The 18,948-nt window shown below is 44.7% G+C and overlaps 1 protein-coding gene across 1 annotated transcript in view; it reads left to right on the top strand.

Annotated features, from left to right (window-relative positions):
• Nucleotides 1–15,440: 15,440 nt before the first annotated feature.
• SLC7A10 (solute carrier family 7 (neutral amino acid transporter light chain, asc system), member 10) overlaps nucleotides 15,441–18,948 on the top strand; it is a 12,752-nt gene continuing 9,244 nt past the window's right edge. The window contains exon 1 of the mRNA XM_014942100.1: nucleotides 15,441–15,640. The gene's annotated coding sequence lies outside the window, so the exon portion shown is untranslated. The remainder of the gene's footprint in view (nucleotides 15,641–18,948) is intronic.

Genomic DNA, 18,948 nt, shown 5'->3' with positions numbered 1-18,948 from the left:
GGGCCGTCGGCAGCCCCGCCGCGCCCGTCGGTGCCTGTCGCGACCGCCCTGGTCCTCGGGGCCCGTCGGTGCCTGTCGCGACCGCCCTGGTCCTCGGGGCCCGTCGGTGCCTGTCGCGACCGCCCTGGTCCTCGGGGCCCGTCGGTGCCTGTCGCGACCGCCCTGGTCCTCGGGGCCCGTCGGTGCCTGTCGCGACCGCCCTGGTCCTCGGGGCCCGTCGGTGCCTGTCGCGACCGCCCTGGTCCTCGGGGCCCGTCGGTGCCTGTCGCGACCGCCCTGGTCCTCGGGGCCCGTCGGTGCCTGTCGCGACCGCCCTGCTCCTCGGGGCCCGTCGGTGCCTGTCGCGACAGCCCTGCTCCTCGGGGCCCGTCGGTGCCTGTCGCGACCGCCCTGCTCTGCGGGGCCCGTCGGTGCCCCCCGGGATGGAGTCAGGGCGGGCCGGGGCGAGCCCGTTCCCGCGGCGTGTGCCGTCCCGGGCGGAGCAGCCCCCGGGGACCCCGTGCGCCCCTGGGCCGAGCCCGCCGCTGCCTTCTCTTCCCCGAGCTGCTGGAAGGAGCCGCAGAAAGCGGGGCTGGCCGGGACACCCCATGTGTGACCGCCCCAGGGTGTCCCCAGGGTGAGGAAGAGGAGTTACTGCAGGCTTCCATGGGTTATCGTACCCAACTGCGGCTTTAGGCTGTCAGCCCTGTGTCCGTTTATGGCCCGTTTAGGTGGGGAGGGGCCTGTAGAAAAGAAAGAGAAATTTTGCCTTGGACAGGATCTCTTGTGGGCGAGGCTATTATATAAAAGGAAAATATTTCATTCCGTTCCGACGTGAAATACTAAAATCTGATGGGCAGCTCTAACTGCAGTTTGTACCTTTATATTCAATCTTTTGGCATATTTAAGGACAAAGATGTAATTTCTGGATCTCAGTGGAGCACAGACGACCTTGTGTAAGAGCAGGGTACTTGGGGGTGTTCAACGAGGCACGGTGCTGTAAGGCAGGCACTTCCAGGGTTAGGGATCACCTGAGTTGCTGCTGGCCATAGGGAAAATGTATGGCATCTATGTCATTTGTTAGTCCTGGTATTAGATAATCATAATAGTCGTAATTAGATAATCAAAGCTGCTGCCCTGCCCTCCCCAATGCCTTCCCAGTCACCTTTCATCAGCCTCTGCAAGCAGAATACATATATGTAACTTGTACAAAATAATCTTGTGAAACAGCCTCTCATCTAATCAAAGACATTTGAGTAGGGAAAAATACTGACATTTATGATAAAGTCTCATACTGTCAAGCAGTGTGTTAGAGCAGGTTATCTGTGTTGCCAAATAAAGCCTAAAAATTTTGCTGCACATTCCCCCACGTTTTGATAAAAGAAGTTTGAAAAACAACCCTAGGATTCTGGTTTTGGGTTTGATTTGTTTGTGTGCAGGTGTGTAAAATTGCATCATGTATCACAAAGTCTTCAGTTACAAAGTGATACATAGTCAGAGTATAGCTTTGTAGATGTCTCTGTAGAAAACACAACAGCCTGTAATCAGGGGATACGGTAAATTACACCAAAAGGGCTTGCAAGCCACTACTGGAGCTAAACGAGAGAAATCTTAGTTAGGACTTTCAGCACAAGCACTGAACTACTAGATCTGAATTGATGTTAGACAACCAGTTAGCTCACAAATTTTCTGTATGATAAAATTTACCGTAGGGGAAGACTTCTTTCCAAATGATTGAATGCGGGGAAAAAAATGGGTGCAGTCGGTGGCACAGCCCTTTGAAGTGGTGACAGGGCAGGTACGAGGCACCCAGCCTGCCCCGGGGACACAGGGCAGGTGCTGGCTCGGGGACCAGCACGCGCAGCCCTCATCCTGCCATCCTGCCTCCCACAGACCCTGCTCGTGCTCTCCAAAACAGGGGTTGCTTTCCAGTCTTCTCTCCATCTTTTGAATTATAGGACAATTTTTCTACTACTTTTACAACTGAGATATTTGTCAACATAATAAATTGCTACGCCATCTTAATACACACACAAAACTCATCCTTCCAAATTTTTGTTCTCTCTTTATAGATATTTGAAAGGCTTTGCTCTAAGAAATACCAGTTCATCTCATAGAAAATATTCAGAAAAAAATAGCAGAACAAAGTACATCAAATCAGGAATATAATATGCTTGTCCTATATCCACCCATAGGATGGTCTCCTGATTTCTCCCAGCAGCCTAGCTTCCTCACAACACATAAGACTATTTTTCATTACTTCATTATTTATATTTTTTAATTTGCATACAAACAAGCCTAATTTGAGAATAAAGCTGTGTCCGAAGATTGATTCATGTTGAGGCACAAGATATGTCTTTGGAGTATCCTAACGTAAATGCAGGTACTAAATAGAAAAACTTTATGTTTTAATGCTAAAAAGAGGCTGATACTTAATGACTGTAAATCTGAACACAGTGTTTACTTGCAGTAACACATCTTTCTGGCAATTTATCTCTGCCACAGAATTTTGGAGAGTGCCTAAGATTGCTGTAGGAGTGCCCAAACTGCTGTGTCTCAAACACGGTTATGTACAGTGAAAACAAATCTCTCACGGGCTCCAGCTATTAATAATCTTCTAATGTACTCAATTACACTGCAAATTAAGCTTGCCAATACTCAGATGAAGTGATACAGTTTAAAAAGTAGTAACATATGTGCTTTATCATCTACTATATAATAACTTAGAGATACTATATAATTGCTTGAAAACCAAATCAGTATTTATTTAGCAGACACAGAAATCTACGCCATATTTAATTCAACAGTTATTTTATGCACTTTCTGCATAGCTGGCTTTATAGGTCTCATTTGTAGAGCTATATGTGTAATTAAGATCACTGCACATGTATCTTTTCTATGACCAGAGGTGTATGAGCTATAGAGAAAAACTTGTTTGGTGCCTTCAGTGAGAGTTTTGCCTGTGTAGATGAAAAACTAAGTAAGAAGCTCCATGACTTGGCTTTGTGTAGTTTCTACCACATTCCACTGTTCTTTAGAAAAGTACAAGAATTAGAAACAGCAGCCTGATTAACTTCCAATACCAGCCTGGTTCTTTTGGTCTGAATAACTAAAAATTCACCATTTTTTCTCCATACAGTCCAGAGGCTTAGGCTCCAACCCAGAACCACTGAAAATTACATCTCCCGGTTCTGTATGTACATTAAAGCTGATAGGTGTCCATAATTTGTTTCGATACCCAGTATGAAAAGGGCACATGCCACCAAGAAAGATCAGACCTGACGTTTCTAAAGACAGAAATCAACCTAGGGATGCCCATCCACAATGCATCGCGCAAGTTACATTTACGGTGTGATACGTTTCAGGGGTGTTCTTGTGTTCTTCGAGGCTGTTCCAACATAGTTACCATCAGAGTGGTACAGGGCGGCCTTTCACCTGAGTTTAGAGAGCTGAAAGCAAGCTGTCATTTCGCTTGAGAGTAAAAACCATGGCAAAGTTCAAATTAAGCTTGGTAAAAATCCAGGGAGATCCTGCAGCTCCTCTGGGCTAGTGGCTTACCTCCGAGACTGAATTTACAGAGGGAAACAAAAAAGAGCTCTAATTAGAAATTCCTGGCCAGCAAAAAGAAAAAAGAAAAAAACCTTACCCTTATATTTTTCTTAATTGAGTCTTTCTGGACATAGAAAACAGTTTTGTTTGTCCACAGATGTGCCTTTCTGCTGCAGTCTGTATCCAGGATAATTAAGCATATGAAGTCCGTCTTGTACAATACAAGGAGCAAGAGCCAAAACAGCAGCAAAAAAAGCAAAGTAAAAACTGTCAACATGAACAAATCCTTCCTATATGATCTTCAGGACCAGCAGCAGGGCATAGTAAAGATCTTTTAAAAAAAACTTAATTTGTACTTTCTAAAGTCAGTGACACTTAAGCAAAACTTGCAAGCTTTGTAACACAGTTCTGTTTCCAGGTTATTCCCTGTCAGGTGTTCATTGACTGGTGGTTGTGGTTTGGGTGGTTTTAGCTTGGGTGGGTTTTGCTAGTTGTTGTTCGTTGGTTTTTGGCTTTACTTCTTACCTTCCAAAAAAAGCAGAAAATTCTGATTGGGACACAGTGACTCCAAAGGCTGAAGTGATGAGCTTTCTGCAGTGGGTGCCAGTAGTTAGATACCCCGCAACAGAAACTCTCCTTCTTCCTCGGCAGATGAAAAAACAAAGGTAGCATCCTTTGGTAGTGCCTTGCTCCTGGCCTGGCAGTACAGTGCCTGCTTTCAGCGCTGCCATAAATCTCCACTCGTGTTCCCTTTTCCTGTGCCTTGCAGCTCATTTCCTTCTAGCATAATGTAGCCTTTTCTGTGGAGAAAGTCTGTTCTGCTTTGGCAGGCTCACAACAAGCAGAAATGGTTTGGTGGAGGTTTAGCTTTTTTGTGTTTGGAGCTTTTTGTGTGCCAAACTTTTCCTTTCAAGACCCCGTTTTTTGTTGGGCTGTGGGGGGAGTTTCTACTAGCTGCCACACTTTTTTGTGATCTTGATTGCAGCATGATGAAATGAGAAGGCATTTGTCGGTACCAAAATGCCCTAAATATAAAACATCCTAGCAGTGTTGTTTTTTCTGCTGGTCCTGAAAAACCCAGAAGTCTCCCAAAGAGTTCTTTAGCAGATGCTCCTCGGCAAAGAGCAGGGAGCCAGCAATCCAGCATGGACTGAGCATCTCAGCATCCTAATTCCTTTTTAAATGCCCGTATGCCTCTCTGTATAGCAAGAAAGTACAGAGAATATGCAAGCCCTGTTCTCCTGCAGAGGAAAGCCATGTATAATGTTAAATACATTTCTTCACATGCCAGCCTCCACAAAATCTCTTTGTGCACTGTTTATTCTCCTGATGTGTTCTTCTGGCACTGGCCTCTGCACGTCAAGGCTGAAAAGTAAGATTAGAGGAGTGGTTGCCTACAAATTGTTTCCATCTTCAGGAACTTTTAGATTCTGCTTTTCAGATTTCAGGGTAATGAATAGCCCAATCTAGTGTTAAGGTGAGCCGATTAAATTCTTGTCCTGGGACATGGTTCATCATCTCTTTCAGGTGATAGACAAATTCCACTGGATTTCAGAGAAAGAAAGTAGAGAGGAATATACTGGTGGTGTTTAAACCTGAGGAATTTCAGTATCATTGAGTAACGGAATAACCCCCACAGCTGAATTGCTGTGATTCATTTAACACTTTCTTCAGAATAGTACCAAAAAAAAAAAAAAAAAATCTTTCTGCATCTGAAAATTAGGTTGAAATTTTTTATCTGATCCTTAAATACTGTTTTAATCACACTTCAGACATGGGGCTTCAAGATCAATAGAGTAAAACATAGCATTAAAAATCACTAAGACTTCAGAAAGGTTACTTCTGACTCCAAGAAATAGGTCAGTGTTCTGGACTAGTGGCAGTTTTTCTACTGAAAAACAATAGCTCTTTCATCAGTTACATGAAGCTGCATAATCTAGATCAGGCCAAACATCTTAATATAATGTAATGCAAAAATTATGTTTGAACAATATAAGGACCTTATTTAGAGTCAGAAAAGCCAGGAAAAATCAAGTTAAGGAAGAATCTCATTCTGTTAAATACACTGGGTCAGAGAACTGGAATCTACAATATTCTATGACCCATGACAATGAGTGTCACAAGGCTGCCCATCACAAAACTTCTGCTTCTCCTCTGTCACTGAACAACCCACAGATGTGTTAATTACGTGACATTAACTCTGGGACAGAGAATAACCACATAGGCTAGAAAAAGCTGCTAAGTGTAGAGATGCATTGGGACAGCGGAGGACAGAAGCTGAGCTCTGCATACCGAAATGCCTTCTCTGGAACTTAAACAGTTTTGCCAAAAGGTCATTGCACTTGAATACATGTGCATGACATCATAAGCTACACATAAAAAACATCAGTAGTTGGCTAGTTTCTTGTAGTTCCTGAGTGTCTTCCATCTTTTTGCTGTTACATGCAAACTGTTTTGCTGCAACCACCATGAGACAAGGAGAAAAAACTATAGCACATGTCATATATGATTTATTTGCAATAGTCTGGTATGGTTCTGTGAAATTGCTGTTGCTCAGGCCCCACGGAAAGGCTGATCACTCCAGAAGTGTGTTCCTTGCCAACCCATGCCTTGGAAAGGGTCAACGTGTGCTTCTCCATAAACCTGAAGGTAATAGCTGCCAAGGAGCATGAGGACTTACAGCTTCAAGCTGTGTGCTTTTATATCATAAAAATTCATCCTTATGTGTAAAACACCCAAGGGATCAGTTTTTCTTAGGGAGTTGCAAGGAATGGACTGAGAAGAATGAAAACGAGGGGTTGAGTTCCTTCTCTGGATTATTTCAGACTTCCTTAGCAGCTCTCCTGAGAGCTTAATAGAATGGGGTTTGCTTGCTTGTTTTTAGGGAGGTCATCTCAGACTATGTTTCGTTTCCATTTCCCTGCGACTTGGTTTTTTTCTCTGCCCAGATTTTGTCCTGTTTTGATAGCAGGCTTGTGTCTTTGGTGGTTGGGATTTCAAGCCGTGTTTGGTCAGTAATTTAAAACAATGCAGGCAGTTCTGATGTCTATGAAAGGGAGATGAAACCATTTCAGAAATGGCAGTCTAGGACTCCATAAACACAAAAGTTTCATTGTTTCTGATACTCTTAAATCCAGTCTGAAGACTTGAAAAGCCATACACTTTGGAAACGTAAATAATCAGCTCTTTTTATAAGTGTCTTGAAAATAGCAAGAGCATTAGTTGGTACAAGAGAGCAGAAAGTATCCAACCTTGTTAAGCTTCCAAACACTGTACTTAAACTCAAGTAAATTAAAAAATAGCTGAACCAATATTTTAAAAAGTGAGGGAAAGCAATATTTGATTCTGGGTGGTATCCTCACATGCCTAGCTTTCAGCTTGGAAGGGATTTCTACTTGTATGACAGAATTAAAATATTTGTACTTAAGAAAAAAGCTGACGAGCTGCTTTTCTGCACTACTGCTAGTAGGTCTCATTGCAATAAAGCCATTTCTTACAGGAAATTCTGCCAGAGACCAGTAGGACACAACGTCTACATGTTTGTTGGTTGTGGACGCGGGCAGTTCCCTAGCAACGCATTAAGATTTAAGCAGACTATTACAAAAGGTACCCAAATCCTGTATGTATTACGAGTGCGTACAGAGGGAATGGCTCCCCTTCGTGTGCTCAAGCTGCCGACGGAAGATCAAAGACCATTTCCTTAACTGGTCCCAAGTCCCTCAAATGCTACTGAAGCCAAGGAGAGCAGAGGATTCACGGATTCCCAAGGTCAATTAAATGAAAGCAGCTAGGTAGGAAGCACGTTAACCCATTATTCCCCACACCCCGAGCGGGGCTGGCAGTCCTGCCCCGATGAAGTTGGGTGAGAACGGACCCGCCTGCGTCAGGCTGCACAGCAGGGAGCAATGGCAACAAGTGTAATTTCTTTTCATTAATTAACATTACAGGGGGCCAATCTCATACATTCCTTTTGCCACAGATCTAACAATGAAGGTCCTTGTCCCTGAGCAGACATGGTGGGGGCACAGGAGCTGCTCCAGCGACCCAGCTGCCCTTCACAGCAGGCAGGGATCCTCCTCTCTGTTTCAGAGACGGGGAAGGTGGCACACAAAGGGCAGGAGGAGCAAATTCACTCCAGCCACCAGCCCACAGGACCTCCCTGAAGACAGGTCTCCAAGTACACCATCTACTGAGGTCCCCACATTTCCCTCTGGGCCTTCAGAGACAGCCTGAGGACTTCTTGGCTGAGATGTAGCTGCTCAAAAGCACCAGAACTAAAAAACCCCCAAACCAATGGCAAAAGTACTGTAAAGTGACATTTGTAAAGAACCTGCTTCAAGCAGAGGTCTATTGCTTTAGGAACCTTGGAAAGAGGAAAAAGAGGACAAACCAAACATCCCTGATCTGTGATAGAACTAGAACAGAGAGCATATTGTAAGCAGGGTCCTGTACATTGCGATGGCAGGGGTGCTCAGATCTGCGTTACTCTGTATTTTGCAGGGTTAGCTAATTTAATTCCACATTTCTGTCTACTCAAAACATTCTGTAATCAAGTGTTTCCATCCGGGGGAAAGAGTGACGTTTTTTTGATGAAAGTTTTATGCAGCTGCTCAACTGCTTAGACAAACGTGATACATCAAGACGTTAATGAGCAACATGAAATCTACTAATTCTGAAAATACTTAATTTCAAGAGGTGGTTGTGGTATTTACTAATACAGGATTCACATGCAGAAAAGAAAATCATATAGTAATATTGCTAACTCTTGAGACTGCATTACATGTCTGGCATTTTCCTTAAATTCACAGATCATTGATATTTAAGAGCTTCAAGGAAAGCTGCCATTTCTTTTGGAAGTCAAGAAGTTTCTGGTTCCTGTCAGTAAAGTCATCTAAATGTATTCTTTAAAAATAAATTTAAAAATTTAAAATAAAAAGTCAAGATACAGGTCAGCACCAATTTCTAAATACGCAAGGACAGCAACAGGGCATTGGACGTGATGCCTGTACAAGTGCATGCTACGCTGATGTGCATTTGTAAATCTCATTTAAACTCAGGTTGAGCTAGTTACCAAAGTGCACTTAAAATTAAGTCCAAGTTTTAAATCAATATCAATGTGCAATAGCTGTGCACACCCCAGGCAGCATAAATACCATTTTTTTGCTTTTAAATTCCATCTTAGTGCATTGACCACAGTGAAACATAAGCCTACCTCTGTATTGCTTGCTAGAAGGGAGACAAGACCATTTAGAGATGTAATGACACCGTGCTGACAGAGGTAGAACTAACTGCACCACCATTTGCTAACACAGATTTACAACCAGAAGAATGTAAACTTGAGAGCTGGAATGATTTCCGATCAAAGAGCTGTGAAAACTGCAAGAACAGCAAACTTTGCTAAAGAGCTCGTGTCTTGTTGGCATCTGCGTCCAAAACATGGTTGGTGTAAGATCCTAGGCAATGGCTGCAGACCTTGTAAGAGATTCTTAATCAATCTTTCTGCAGTAACGTAACCTGAGCTATAACACAACAGTCAATGTGCTTGGATGGCTTGTTACTGCTATTTTCATATTGCTTTGTTTTAAATACGTATCACCTGGAGTTTCAGTTCAGGAATCATAGAATTGTCTGGGTTGGAAGGGACCTTTAAGATCATCTCGCCCAACCATCAACCTAACTCTGATAAAAAACCATCACTAAACCATGTCACTAGGACAAAGGAAGGTGCTTTCAACACTTAACCCCTTTACTGACATAGCTTTACCTTTAAAGTTTAACATACTTAAATTCCTGTGATGCCCCTTCAGAGATTAAGAATCTGCCTAGTTCAGAGATGCTCTTAATGGATCCCAGGTGATAATGTCCCAGGTTTGCAGTAGCTACATGAGCATGGTCCAAAGATCCACCAGGGGGGCTTCTCCAGTAGAGCCCAGACTCGTCACACAAAAAAAGGTCCTTCTGTGCACTTGTATTAGTGTGCTCTGTAACTCTTGACATTGCATACTGCCATTTTATGTAATCTTTCTAATTAGACAAGTGATGATAGGACCGTGAGGACTGGCAGCTTTCAGAAGGGACGGGAAGAGGCTTTCCCAACGGGCAGCGGTTGCCGATAAATTTTCCAGACTGTTCAAGACATTTGTTTACTTGCTCAGTCACAGTGAGCAAGAAGAATAGAGATAGGGAGAGGAAAAAAAAAAAAAGGAAATAAAAACAATCCCCAGCATCTTCCATGAAACAAATTAATCTTCAGAGATGGTGCAAGAGTCCCTGCCAGTGGCAGGAGCAGGGCTGAGGAGCCTGGGCTGGCAAAGAGATGTATCTGTCCTTGTCTGACCCACAGCACGCCCCAGCACAGCTGAACTCTTTGGCTGTTACTAAAGCTAAGTTGGTGAGCTTTACAGCAGCATTTTGTCATTGCTTTTCTTCCTGATAAACGCTGAGAATCCTTGCGGGGGGCGCCGTGAGCCATCCCCGAGGCACAGCTGGCACCTGTGGGATTTCCCAGCCAAGGGACAAACGTTAAATCAGCTGCACGGGCTGGTGTCTGCCTCCCATGCCTCTACGGGGGCACCGTGCTCTACTGTCAGTTGCTTTCCTTAAGCTCAGGGTTTATCTGGCAGCAATTAGTCATGCAGTGTCCTAGGGAAGATGCTCACCCCTCTGCATGCAGGCAGAAACTGTCCCTTTCTGCACTGAGGGATTTAATGACACATTTCTGCCATTTGCAGGTAAAATTCCAAGTCAGGATACCAAGGTCCGGAGAGCACAGGGAGCAGATGTGAGACAGATAACAAGGGCTAATGCAGCGTAAAGCTGCGCTATTTACAGAGAGCAGTGGGCAGTGCTGCGCTCTCCTACCCAGGCACCCTAGGAATGGTAGAGGGCTTTCCTCCACATCCCTCTCACAGCACCAAGGTAGGTTTGGCATTCAGTTCCTCTTTGGAAACTAGTGGAAGGGCGGAAGCATTCTCCCGTGCCACAGGAGTGCTTGGCTTCAAGGGTGACAGTGGCTCCTTTATGGGCTGGAGTCCCTCAGGGGAGGAGTGGTTGGACCCCCTGTTCCCCACACTGCTGTCGGGGGTGATGCAGTGGGACCACCAAGAAGGATAGGTCTCTGCTGGACCCCTCATCCTCACCTGGCAGCAGTGCCCTGCCATAAGCCCTGCCGGAGGTCCCTGCTGTCAGGGGAGGAGGCAGACGAGGATGGTGCACTGCGGGGCTCAGCAATCCCTGCCGGGACACAGCGCTGCTGCCACAGACACTGGGGCTCACTCACTGCTACCCCTTTGAGAAAAATCCCAAAGAAAATGCCTGCCAGTCCCTAGAAGGTTTTCCTAGTATTTCTGCCTTATCTGTGGTATTTATCCCATCTAGCGAAGGGCCCAGGAGGCTGAGGCTTGCTCTCTGGGGTAATGAGATGCAGCCCACATATCCCAACACTGGCAAGAGAAGAGGAGAGCAAGTCAGAAGTTAAGGAAGTAGAGAAATCAGAGCAAGTACAAGAGTCAGAACAGAGGAGCAGGAAATAAAGTGTTGGACTGTGTGCCTGAAAAGAGCAGACAGAGCCTGCAGACGGTGAAAGGATTAGCAGAACAAAAGGAGTTCTCAATTTTGAACAACAAAAATCCGATCATACAGGCTTTAACTTCTCCTTTGATATAAACACATTGCAGCAGCATTGCTCAAATAAAACAGAATAAAACCATGCACTAGCAGACATCTGTCTCCTCCTTTATTATTTCACCTGCTCCTAAGAGGCCTTGATCCCCAGCATCTCCTCACCGTGGATCTGCCTCAGTGCAGGTCTGTCCTCGGCACGTGTGGCCTAGTCCTGTGGCCTCCAGCGCAGGGAGGCACCACAGGGCCGATGGGGACAGCCGTGTCTCCTCCCGGCTCTCAGCCGGGCCCTGCCCTCTGGAACAGGCAGAGCTGTACATCAGCGGGTCAGACACAGCGTGTGCCCCCGTGCCTGTGTGGGAGAGCCTGATGCTGCGAACCAGGGAAGGGTTTCCAGGGAGCGTTTGCATTTGACTCCGAGTACTACAGTGGTAACGTCCCACGGTACAGCTTTTGCAGCGATGTCTCTGCAGTACAGATGGGCCCTTCCTACAAGCCCAGCCAGTCCCTGCCAGTGTCACCCCCTTTGAATGCTATTAGAGCAGCACATTACTTTGTGATCATCATGTTTCCAAAACAGAGGCTTAAAAGCTTTCCTGATGAAGTTTCGCTTGGTTAGCCTTCTTCTGTAGAAGAAGAGTAATTGACAAATTATTGCTAATTTTACAAAAAGAACATAAAAGAGCATCCCCTTTCAGAAAGGCAGGAATTTTAAATTTTAAACAGCCTAAATCTAACTATCACTAAAACAGACTATCACACCCTCTGTAAGACCACATCTGTTAATATTAGTGAAATTGTGCCTGAAATACTTGCCTTTACTCAATTTTCTGTTCTACCCACACCTTCATTGTTAGAAAAACCTAGTTCTTCAAGTCCTTATGGACTACACCTGTATTTTAGTGCTCAAAAGGCAAATACCTTCTTTATAAATCTATGACAAGTTAAAGGAAACACTTCTGTTAGTATCTTAAGTAACCTGATTTTAAAAATCTTTAAAGTTGGATGTAGCATAATCAGATTATAAATTCTTAACCCAGTAAAATCCACTTGGAATGCTGGAATTGCAGTTTATAATGGCTGGTCATGTTCTTACTTGCTAAGAATTTTAACATAAATATTGGAACTGAAGTCAGATTTTAAGATCGTTTAATTTTGTTAAATACCAATCCCTATAGACATTAAATTATCACTGTTATTTTTATAGCCATTTTTCAGTTTTTCCCTTGCAAGCATATTAGGAGAGGAGCCATAATTCATTCTCCACTGGTACAGTAGTTACATTTTTTACTCACATACGAAGTTAAATGGCTACTGCTTTAATGCCAAGCTCTATAGATTCTTTTATTCTTCATCCATTCCTCATTAAGATTTTTGGGAATGCTATTTAAAAGCAAAGAAGTTCAAGGCCATTATATGAAATACCCGAAGCACTGCCACGTAGCCTAAATTCATGCTTGACTAGAGGTGAAGGAAACGCACTTGGAGTGTTGGTGGGTTTTAATTCAGCTGAGTCCCTCCACCCTCGTAACTGACAGTCAGCTGGACTAGAGGCTGCTTGGTTTAGCATTATCCTGCTAAACAAATACACATGTAAATATTCACGGTGAGTTACATCATCACCATTATTGCAGTAATCCACCTCATATTTAACTGGGATTTATTTGTAAAGCACAATTCCTTTTGACTCAGCTTTATTTGTTACTGTTTAACAGTAATCTCAACACTTCTCTTCACACTATTTCATACTCAAATAAGATATATTTATTTATTAACTCCCAGGCAGGATGCAAAGCTTCAGCACTCTTTGTAAGAGAGCTATTTTGAATAATGACACAGACTGTGTCATTAAAAAGCGATTTACCTGACTGCAGCCAAAGAAAAAGGTGCAGAATTTCTTTATTGTTAATATGTCACTTTGTAGGGGCAAGAGCTGCTTAATAAATTTCTAGTCCATATTACACACCCATTCAGAAATTCAGATGTATAATATAGATCTTTAATGAAATGCACAAGCAGTAAAAAGCATGAGTGATATTTTTCTTTGCTAACCACACAGGAAATTGCTTAGTTTTATCAGAAATATGGTTTCTAAATACACTTAGTAAGGCCATTCCCAAAGAACTGCTGAATACTTTCAACAGGCTGCAAGATCCATTATTTTTACAGTCCGTGTGGATTGTGTGCTGCAGATAAATAAAAGATGCCCTAAGGACTTTGCATGCTAAGTGAATAAGCAAAGTATTACCAGGTCCCTTTATTTTCTCACAAGCACAGTGATATTTACTGTATTCACTTAAAATGCAGTTCTTGATATGTTTTAATGAAAAGTCAGCTTTTCTTTAAAGAATGATTTTCACCTCCCATGGTTACATTGAAAAATATCCAAACCTGACCCCAAATGCACTCTAATATTTCCAAAGCCAGAGGCGAGCTGAAAACATTGGGGTTTTCACTAAAGCCCCACTCCCTGATTTTGGGGTGGGTTCCGTGGTTCCTGACTGTTTGAGGTCAGCTCAAGGCACTGACCTGGGCACAAAGTGCACGCTGTGAGTGCGACTGGTCTGGGACACCCGTGCCAGGGCTCAGCATCAAACGTACGACACAAAGATGCCCCAGGTAACCAGATAAAGGGCTGGAAATGGTTAAGGATGGGGGCTCTTGCACCCTGTTTGGCAAAAGCCTGATGTGGGACCTGCTGCCAGTAACCACTGGAGAGGGATCATGGGTGACAGCAGCCCGAACCCCCCTCACACCCGTTGGAGTCTGGTTTGGTTCTGTCCCACCTCCTGGGCTCGGTGGTGCCACAAGAACAGCGGGTGACAGCCACCCAGCCACAGGGGCCACGAGCGCGGCTGTGGGGACAGGCTGAGCTCCAGGCTCGGGTAAAACACCCTGCTCATTGGTTGCTGGAGTGGTCTATTTTCTACCTTAATCTCGTTTCCAAGCACAGGTAGCGTGTCTGCGTCCACACGCGTGCTGCACACACAGCTCCCTGCGAGCAGCGCCAGGGCAGAGGCTGGATGGGCCACCATTCCAGAAGCTGCTTTAAGAAACATGAGGATAGAATTGAAGCCAAGCTTAGCAAAACTGTGCATAACTAGAAGTATTTAGGGAACTTACTATACATTGCAGGCTGAAAGGCATTTATAAAGCAGAGGGGAGGCGGAGAGCTTAGATTTGATGAGGCGCAGGTTCAAAGGCTGCCAAGAAGCTGGTTTAGATGACAAGACCTCATTAATGACCGGTATCCAGTATTTTATCTTTGTGTCTACACTGGTAAGAAATGCTGCTCAACAGGACAGGCTGAAACTCAATTCTGTCAGTGAGGATTTTAATAGTAACTCATAAAAGAAGAAAGCCCTTAGCACAGTCCTACAAAGCAGGGTCTTCACATCCTTTTGGGACGTGCTATTCAGGTATCGCTCAAAGTGCCAAGACTGACAAAAAAATCTCTCCTTCCAGACTCGGAGGAGCTCTGAAGCACCTCTTGCAGAGCAGCTGCCACTGGTCTGGGAGGACAACCATGCCCTGGCCCCATGCAAAAAAGATCATCTGTGATATCTGCATGCCCCTTCTACACCCAGCACAACCCCTCATATGCTAATTAAACGAAATTAGTAGGACAAAGTCCACATTGTCCAATATTTCAGTCATCCCAGAACATCCCTTTAAAATCTGTGGGCAATGACTAAGCAGCACAGGTATTGCAAATATAAAATATTAATTCATTTCTAACATTTGAGGCTTTGAGATGACTTTACAAGCACAATCTTAAACCCCCCCAGTGACAAGAGCATCTCTTGGCCCATACATGACAGATAATGCTACAGAGGGGGTTTTGACTTCCCAGCCCACCCTGGAGATGGGCCTTATCTTGCTTAGATTCCTCTCAGGAGACGACGTAAAATCTTCATTACAAAGATGCTTCTAACTCCGGTGGATAAAGTACTTGGGCATGGGGGGTGACAGCAGCTTGGTGACAGAGCCAGTGCCACAAAACCACCAGCTGCAGACACAGATGCTCACCCTGGTCTTACCATGCTCCAGCAGGGCTGACCAGACACTTACCCTCCTTTATTACTGAGAAAACACAGGGCTTTCCCCAGGGCACAACCAGATACAATACAGCCAAGCAAAATCCAGAAGAGAGGGTTTAGTGTGGGGCTCTCCTTTGGCTGGTGGAACGGTGGGTTTGTTTCCCTTTTATTTTCAATTTAAAAAAAAAAAAAAAAGTGCATGTCTCACTTTCTTTTACCTCACAGCAAAACTTTTGTCCTTTTCCAGGTAATATCATTGGTTCTGGGATCTTTATTTCGCCAAAAGGAGTTTTGGAGCACACCGGCTCGGTGGGACTCGCTCTCGTTATTTGGGTGCTTGGCGGTGGGGTGGCTGCCCTTGGCTCGCTATGTTACGCCGAACTGGGAGTCACTATCCCCAAATCGGGAGGGGATTATTCCTATGTCACAGAGATTTTTGGTGGGTTAGCTGGGTAAGTACTCTATCTCTATAAAGTAATTTGAAAACACGTTTATACTAAATATATTAAATGTGGAAAAGATATCTGACTTGGAAGAGACAGGGAACATTTGTCAATAAAATGCTTTTGCAAAGTCATTCTTTCTGCTCTCATTAGAAATACCAAATTGCCCTTGTGCAGAGCTATGGGTACTTTTGCTTCCCTCCCTGACTCAGTAAAGTCCACAAAAGGAAAAAACGGGGCTGTAAATGATGCTGTGCTTGCCAGTATTGATAGTGGGTTGTGTAAGTTAAGAAAAAAAAAAAAGGAAAAAAAAACAACCTTATCACACTGCCAGGTGCCAGGGCAGGTCCCTCTCCTGAACTGGCAGAAGACCTGGCTGCAGAGCAGCAGCCCTGCTCCGAGTCATGGGCAGCAGAGGGAACACTGCTGCGGGCAGTGGTGATGGCCAACCTTGGCTGGAGTTGGCCCTGCAAAGGAACATTCCCCAGCAGCTCTGGCCAGGGCAGGGCTCCTCTTGCCCTGGGCTCTGCTCTGGTACCAGAGAGCAGACAGCCTGCCTTCATCTTCACTTAGAAATCATCTGTTTTCTAAATAGCATTTGAGTACAAGCACACCGACTGCAGGGGCCATGTCACACCCTGTGCTGCTGGAGCCGCCCGAGCACAACCCATCTCACCTGCAAACAGCCTTGCACATCTACAGTCATAAAAGGAACATTACCCAAAAAATAACAGGCTTAATAGGTATTCTTGCAGAAGACAGTGAGTAAATTCAGCTTCATGAAAAACCTGCCAGTGCATTTCTGATAAATACATCTTCTGAATGCTCACGTTGCCACGAACACAGCTGCTTCACCAGCAGGGACTGATGACTGGGCACATATTCTCACTAAAAATCAATAGTATTGGAATCAGCAGGGCTCTAAGCCAGTGCTTTGATAAGTGTCACTCCAAACTGCAAGTAAAACAAGCTTCAAATATACTTCTGTGTTACCTTTTTATTGTTTCTGTGCTGCAAAAAATCTAAAGGTTCAAAAGTCAATAATTTTTTCAGCAATATAGGATAATATTAATAATATTCAAAATAGCCCAAACATTCTTAAGCTAGTTCAGCTTTCCCTGTGACAAGGTGATCTGTACTACAGCATCTATTTCAAACTCTTTTCTTTCGTTAATGATGCACAAATAGGGTACACTAATTTTCTATTTTCACAGGCTGCTTTGACTCCATGATATTTTATATCCTCTTGGGAGTACAGGCACATCCCAAATATATGTTTGAGAACCAATTTCATGAAGTCCACTAGACTATTAGAGACTCAGATCAAACCATGCTGTTCAGTTCTTTCCACAGGTGAGGAAATTCATATGCAGACTATCTACAAAGAGTGCAGTTTTGGTTCAGGGATGACTGGCACTTCCACATAAATGCCACCCCTTCCCAAAAGCAGCATGTCCCACCACGGATCATCACTTACTCCAGTGTGGTTCTAAAATGGGGGTTGCAGGTGGGGGAATATAATTAGAGACATTCTCTACTGCACATGCACATTGACGGGAGGACAGCCATTAACTTCAATGGGCTTTGGATCAGACTCAGCAACAAAAACCACAGCGGTGGGGGCCATCACACTAGCAGCTATTGATGCTCCTTACACACAGCCACAGTTTGCTCAGAATACAGGCAGAGGGCTGTTTTACCAGCCCTTTTACCATCAGCACATGCAGGAGCCCAGGTTTCCCACGCAAACTCCAATGCTCAGGGGAAGGAAAAAAAAAAAGAAAAAAAAAAAAATCACCAGAGCTACATCTTCCTTTTTCTCTACATTCAGATGGCTCCAGCCTGTTTCTAAGGATCTGATCACTTCTTAGTCAGCAAGGAGAGATTTCACTTCTGGGGTTCTTGTATCGCTGTAAATTACTAAGTAAGAAAGCCTGTGAGATGGGGCTCAGCTCCTGACCCCCTCAGAGCCACCCCTCAGCCCTCGGGGCAGTGATTCCCTGCTCTCCACTGGAAGAGCCAGACACAGTAACTCCAGGTGTGCCAGGATGGCATCTCCCTGCTTCGGGCTGGACCCTGGGCTCCCCCCACGTGGCTGCCAGGGCAGAACACCCCCCCAGACCTCAGGATTGTCAAATTGCAGGCAGTGCAAGAGCAAGAATATCTGAAACTCAGTTTCATCTGCAGGAAATTTCAGCCCTGTGTCAATCAAATTAATTATAGCTGATCTGGAACAGTTGTTCTTTGCGAAGGAAATTGTACACTTAACTCTTCCTACACAACAGATGATAAAAGGCAGTGCTTTAAAAGCAAAGACTTCCTAGAAGACTCAGAGTGTCAGGATTAATTCCTGCCTGCTAGCCACACCAAATGCCACCTCCCCACAAGCAGTTTAACTCAAGAACAGCCCCCCCAGCTCCTGGTCCTGGTCCCACAGCCACCAGCGGAGTCAAGAGAGCCAGGATGGTGCTCGGCAGCACAGCCCCGGCAACCGGATGGGCAGGGACCTCAGCCTTAGCCCAGTGACTAGGGTGGGTGTCTTTTTCTCAGAACCAGGCTTTTTTTTAAATTTACCTGGGAAAAAAACAAGGTAAAAGTGGGCCTACATCTTAGGCAAGCTTCCTTTTTATTTTAATGCCCTTTCTCATCTGAGCTTCCCATTGACAGTGCGACTTCGTCATCCTGTGCTAAAATTCTGCATTTACTTTAATTGGTGTTATCATTCCTGCTTGCATTTCAATTCAGCATGAAGCAAATTGACTGTCAGAAACCTACTGAATTATTCACATTCCCATTAAACCATATTCTACCCAGTACCAACTGTAACACACTCCAGATTACAGCATAGAAGCAAGGGCCAATTTTTGCCTGAAATCCTGCTTTCAGAGTCATTCTCCCCACTGAACATTTCAGCTGAACACAGTTCCCAGCCTACATGAATTGTATAGAAAAATGAAAAGAGAAATGTGATAAGGAAGAGCTGGTGGCCTCTGCCCACCAAAGCCCATGGCCCTGTGGGCACACACAGCTGGGCTCCCGCAGGAACAAGGGCTGAACTTGGCCTCACTCAGCACCCCGAGCACCTCCACCCTAGAAGCAAATTAGTATTGCAGTCTTTAAGTCATATTTAGCCTGCAGCAGAGACCAGCTGGGTTAACCCCCCCAACAAGTGAGGTCTGCAGAGCTGCCCCAAACTGGGTACACCACCCTCAGCACCAAATAGCACAAGGCAATTACTGGAGGAAACTGCTCTGAACCATGATTAAAAACATTAGAAACTGGGGGGGGGGGGCGGAGGGAGGAAGAAAAGAAAAAAA

Source organism: Calidris pugnax, unplaced genomic scaffold (genome assembly GCF_001431845.1).
Source record: "Calidris pugnax isolate Ruff unplaced genomic scaffold, ASM143184v1 scaffold28, whole genome shotgun sequence".
NCBI lineage: Eukaryota > Metazoa > Chordata > Aves > Charadriiformes > Scolopacidae > Calidris > Calidris pugnax.
This window is presented reverse-complemented; position numbering and strand designations above follow the sequence as displayed.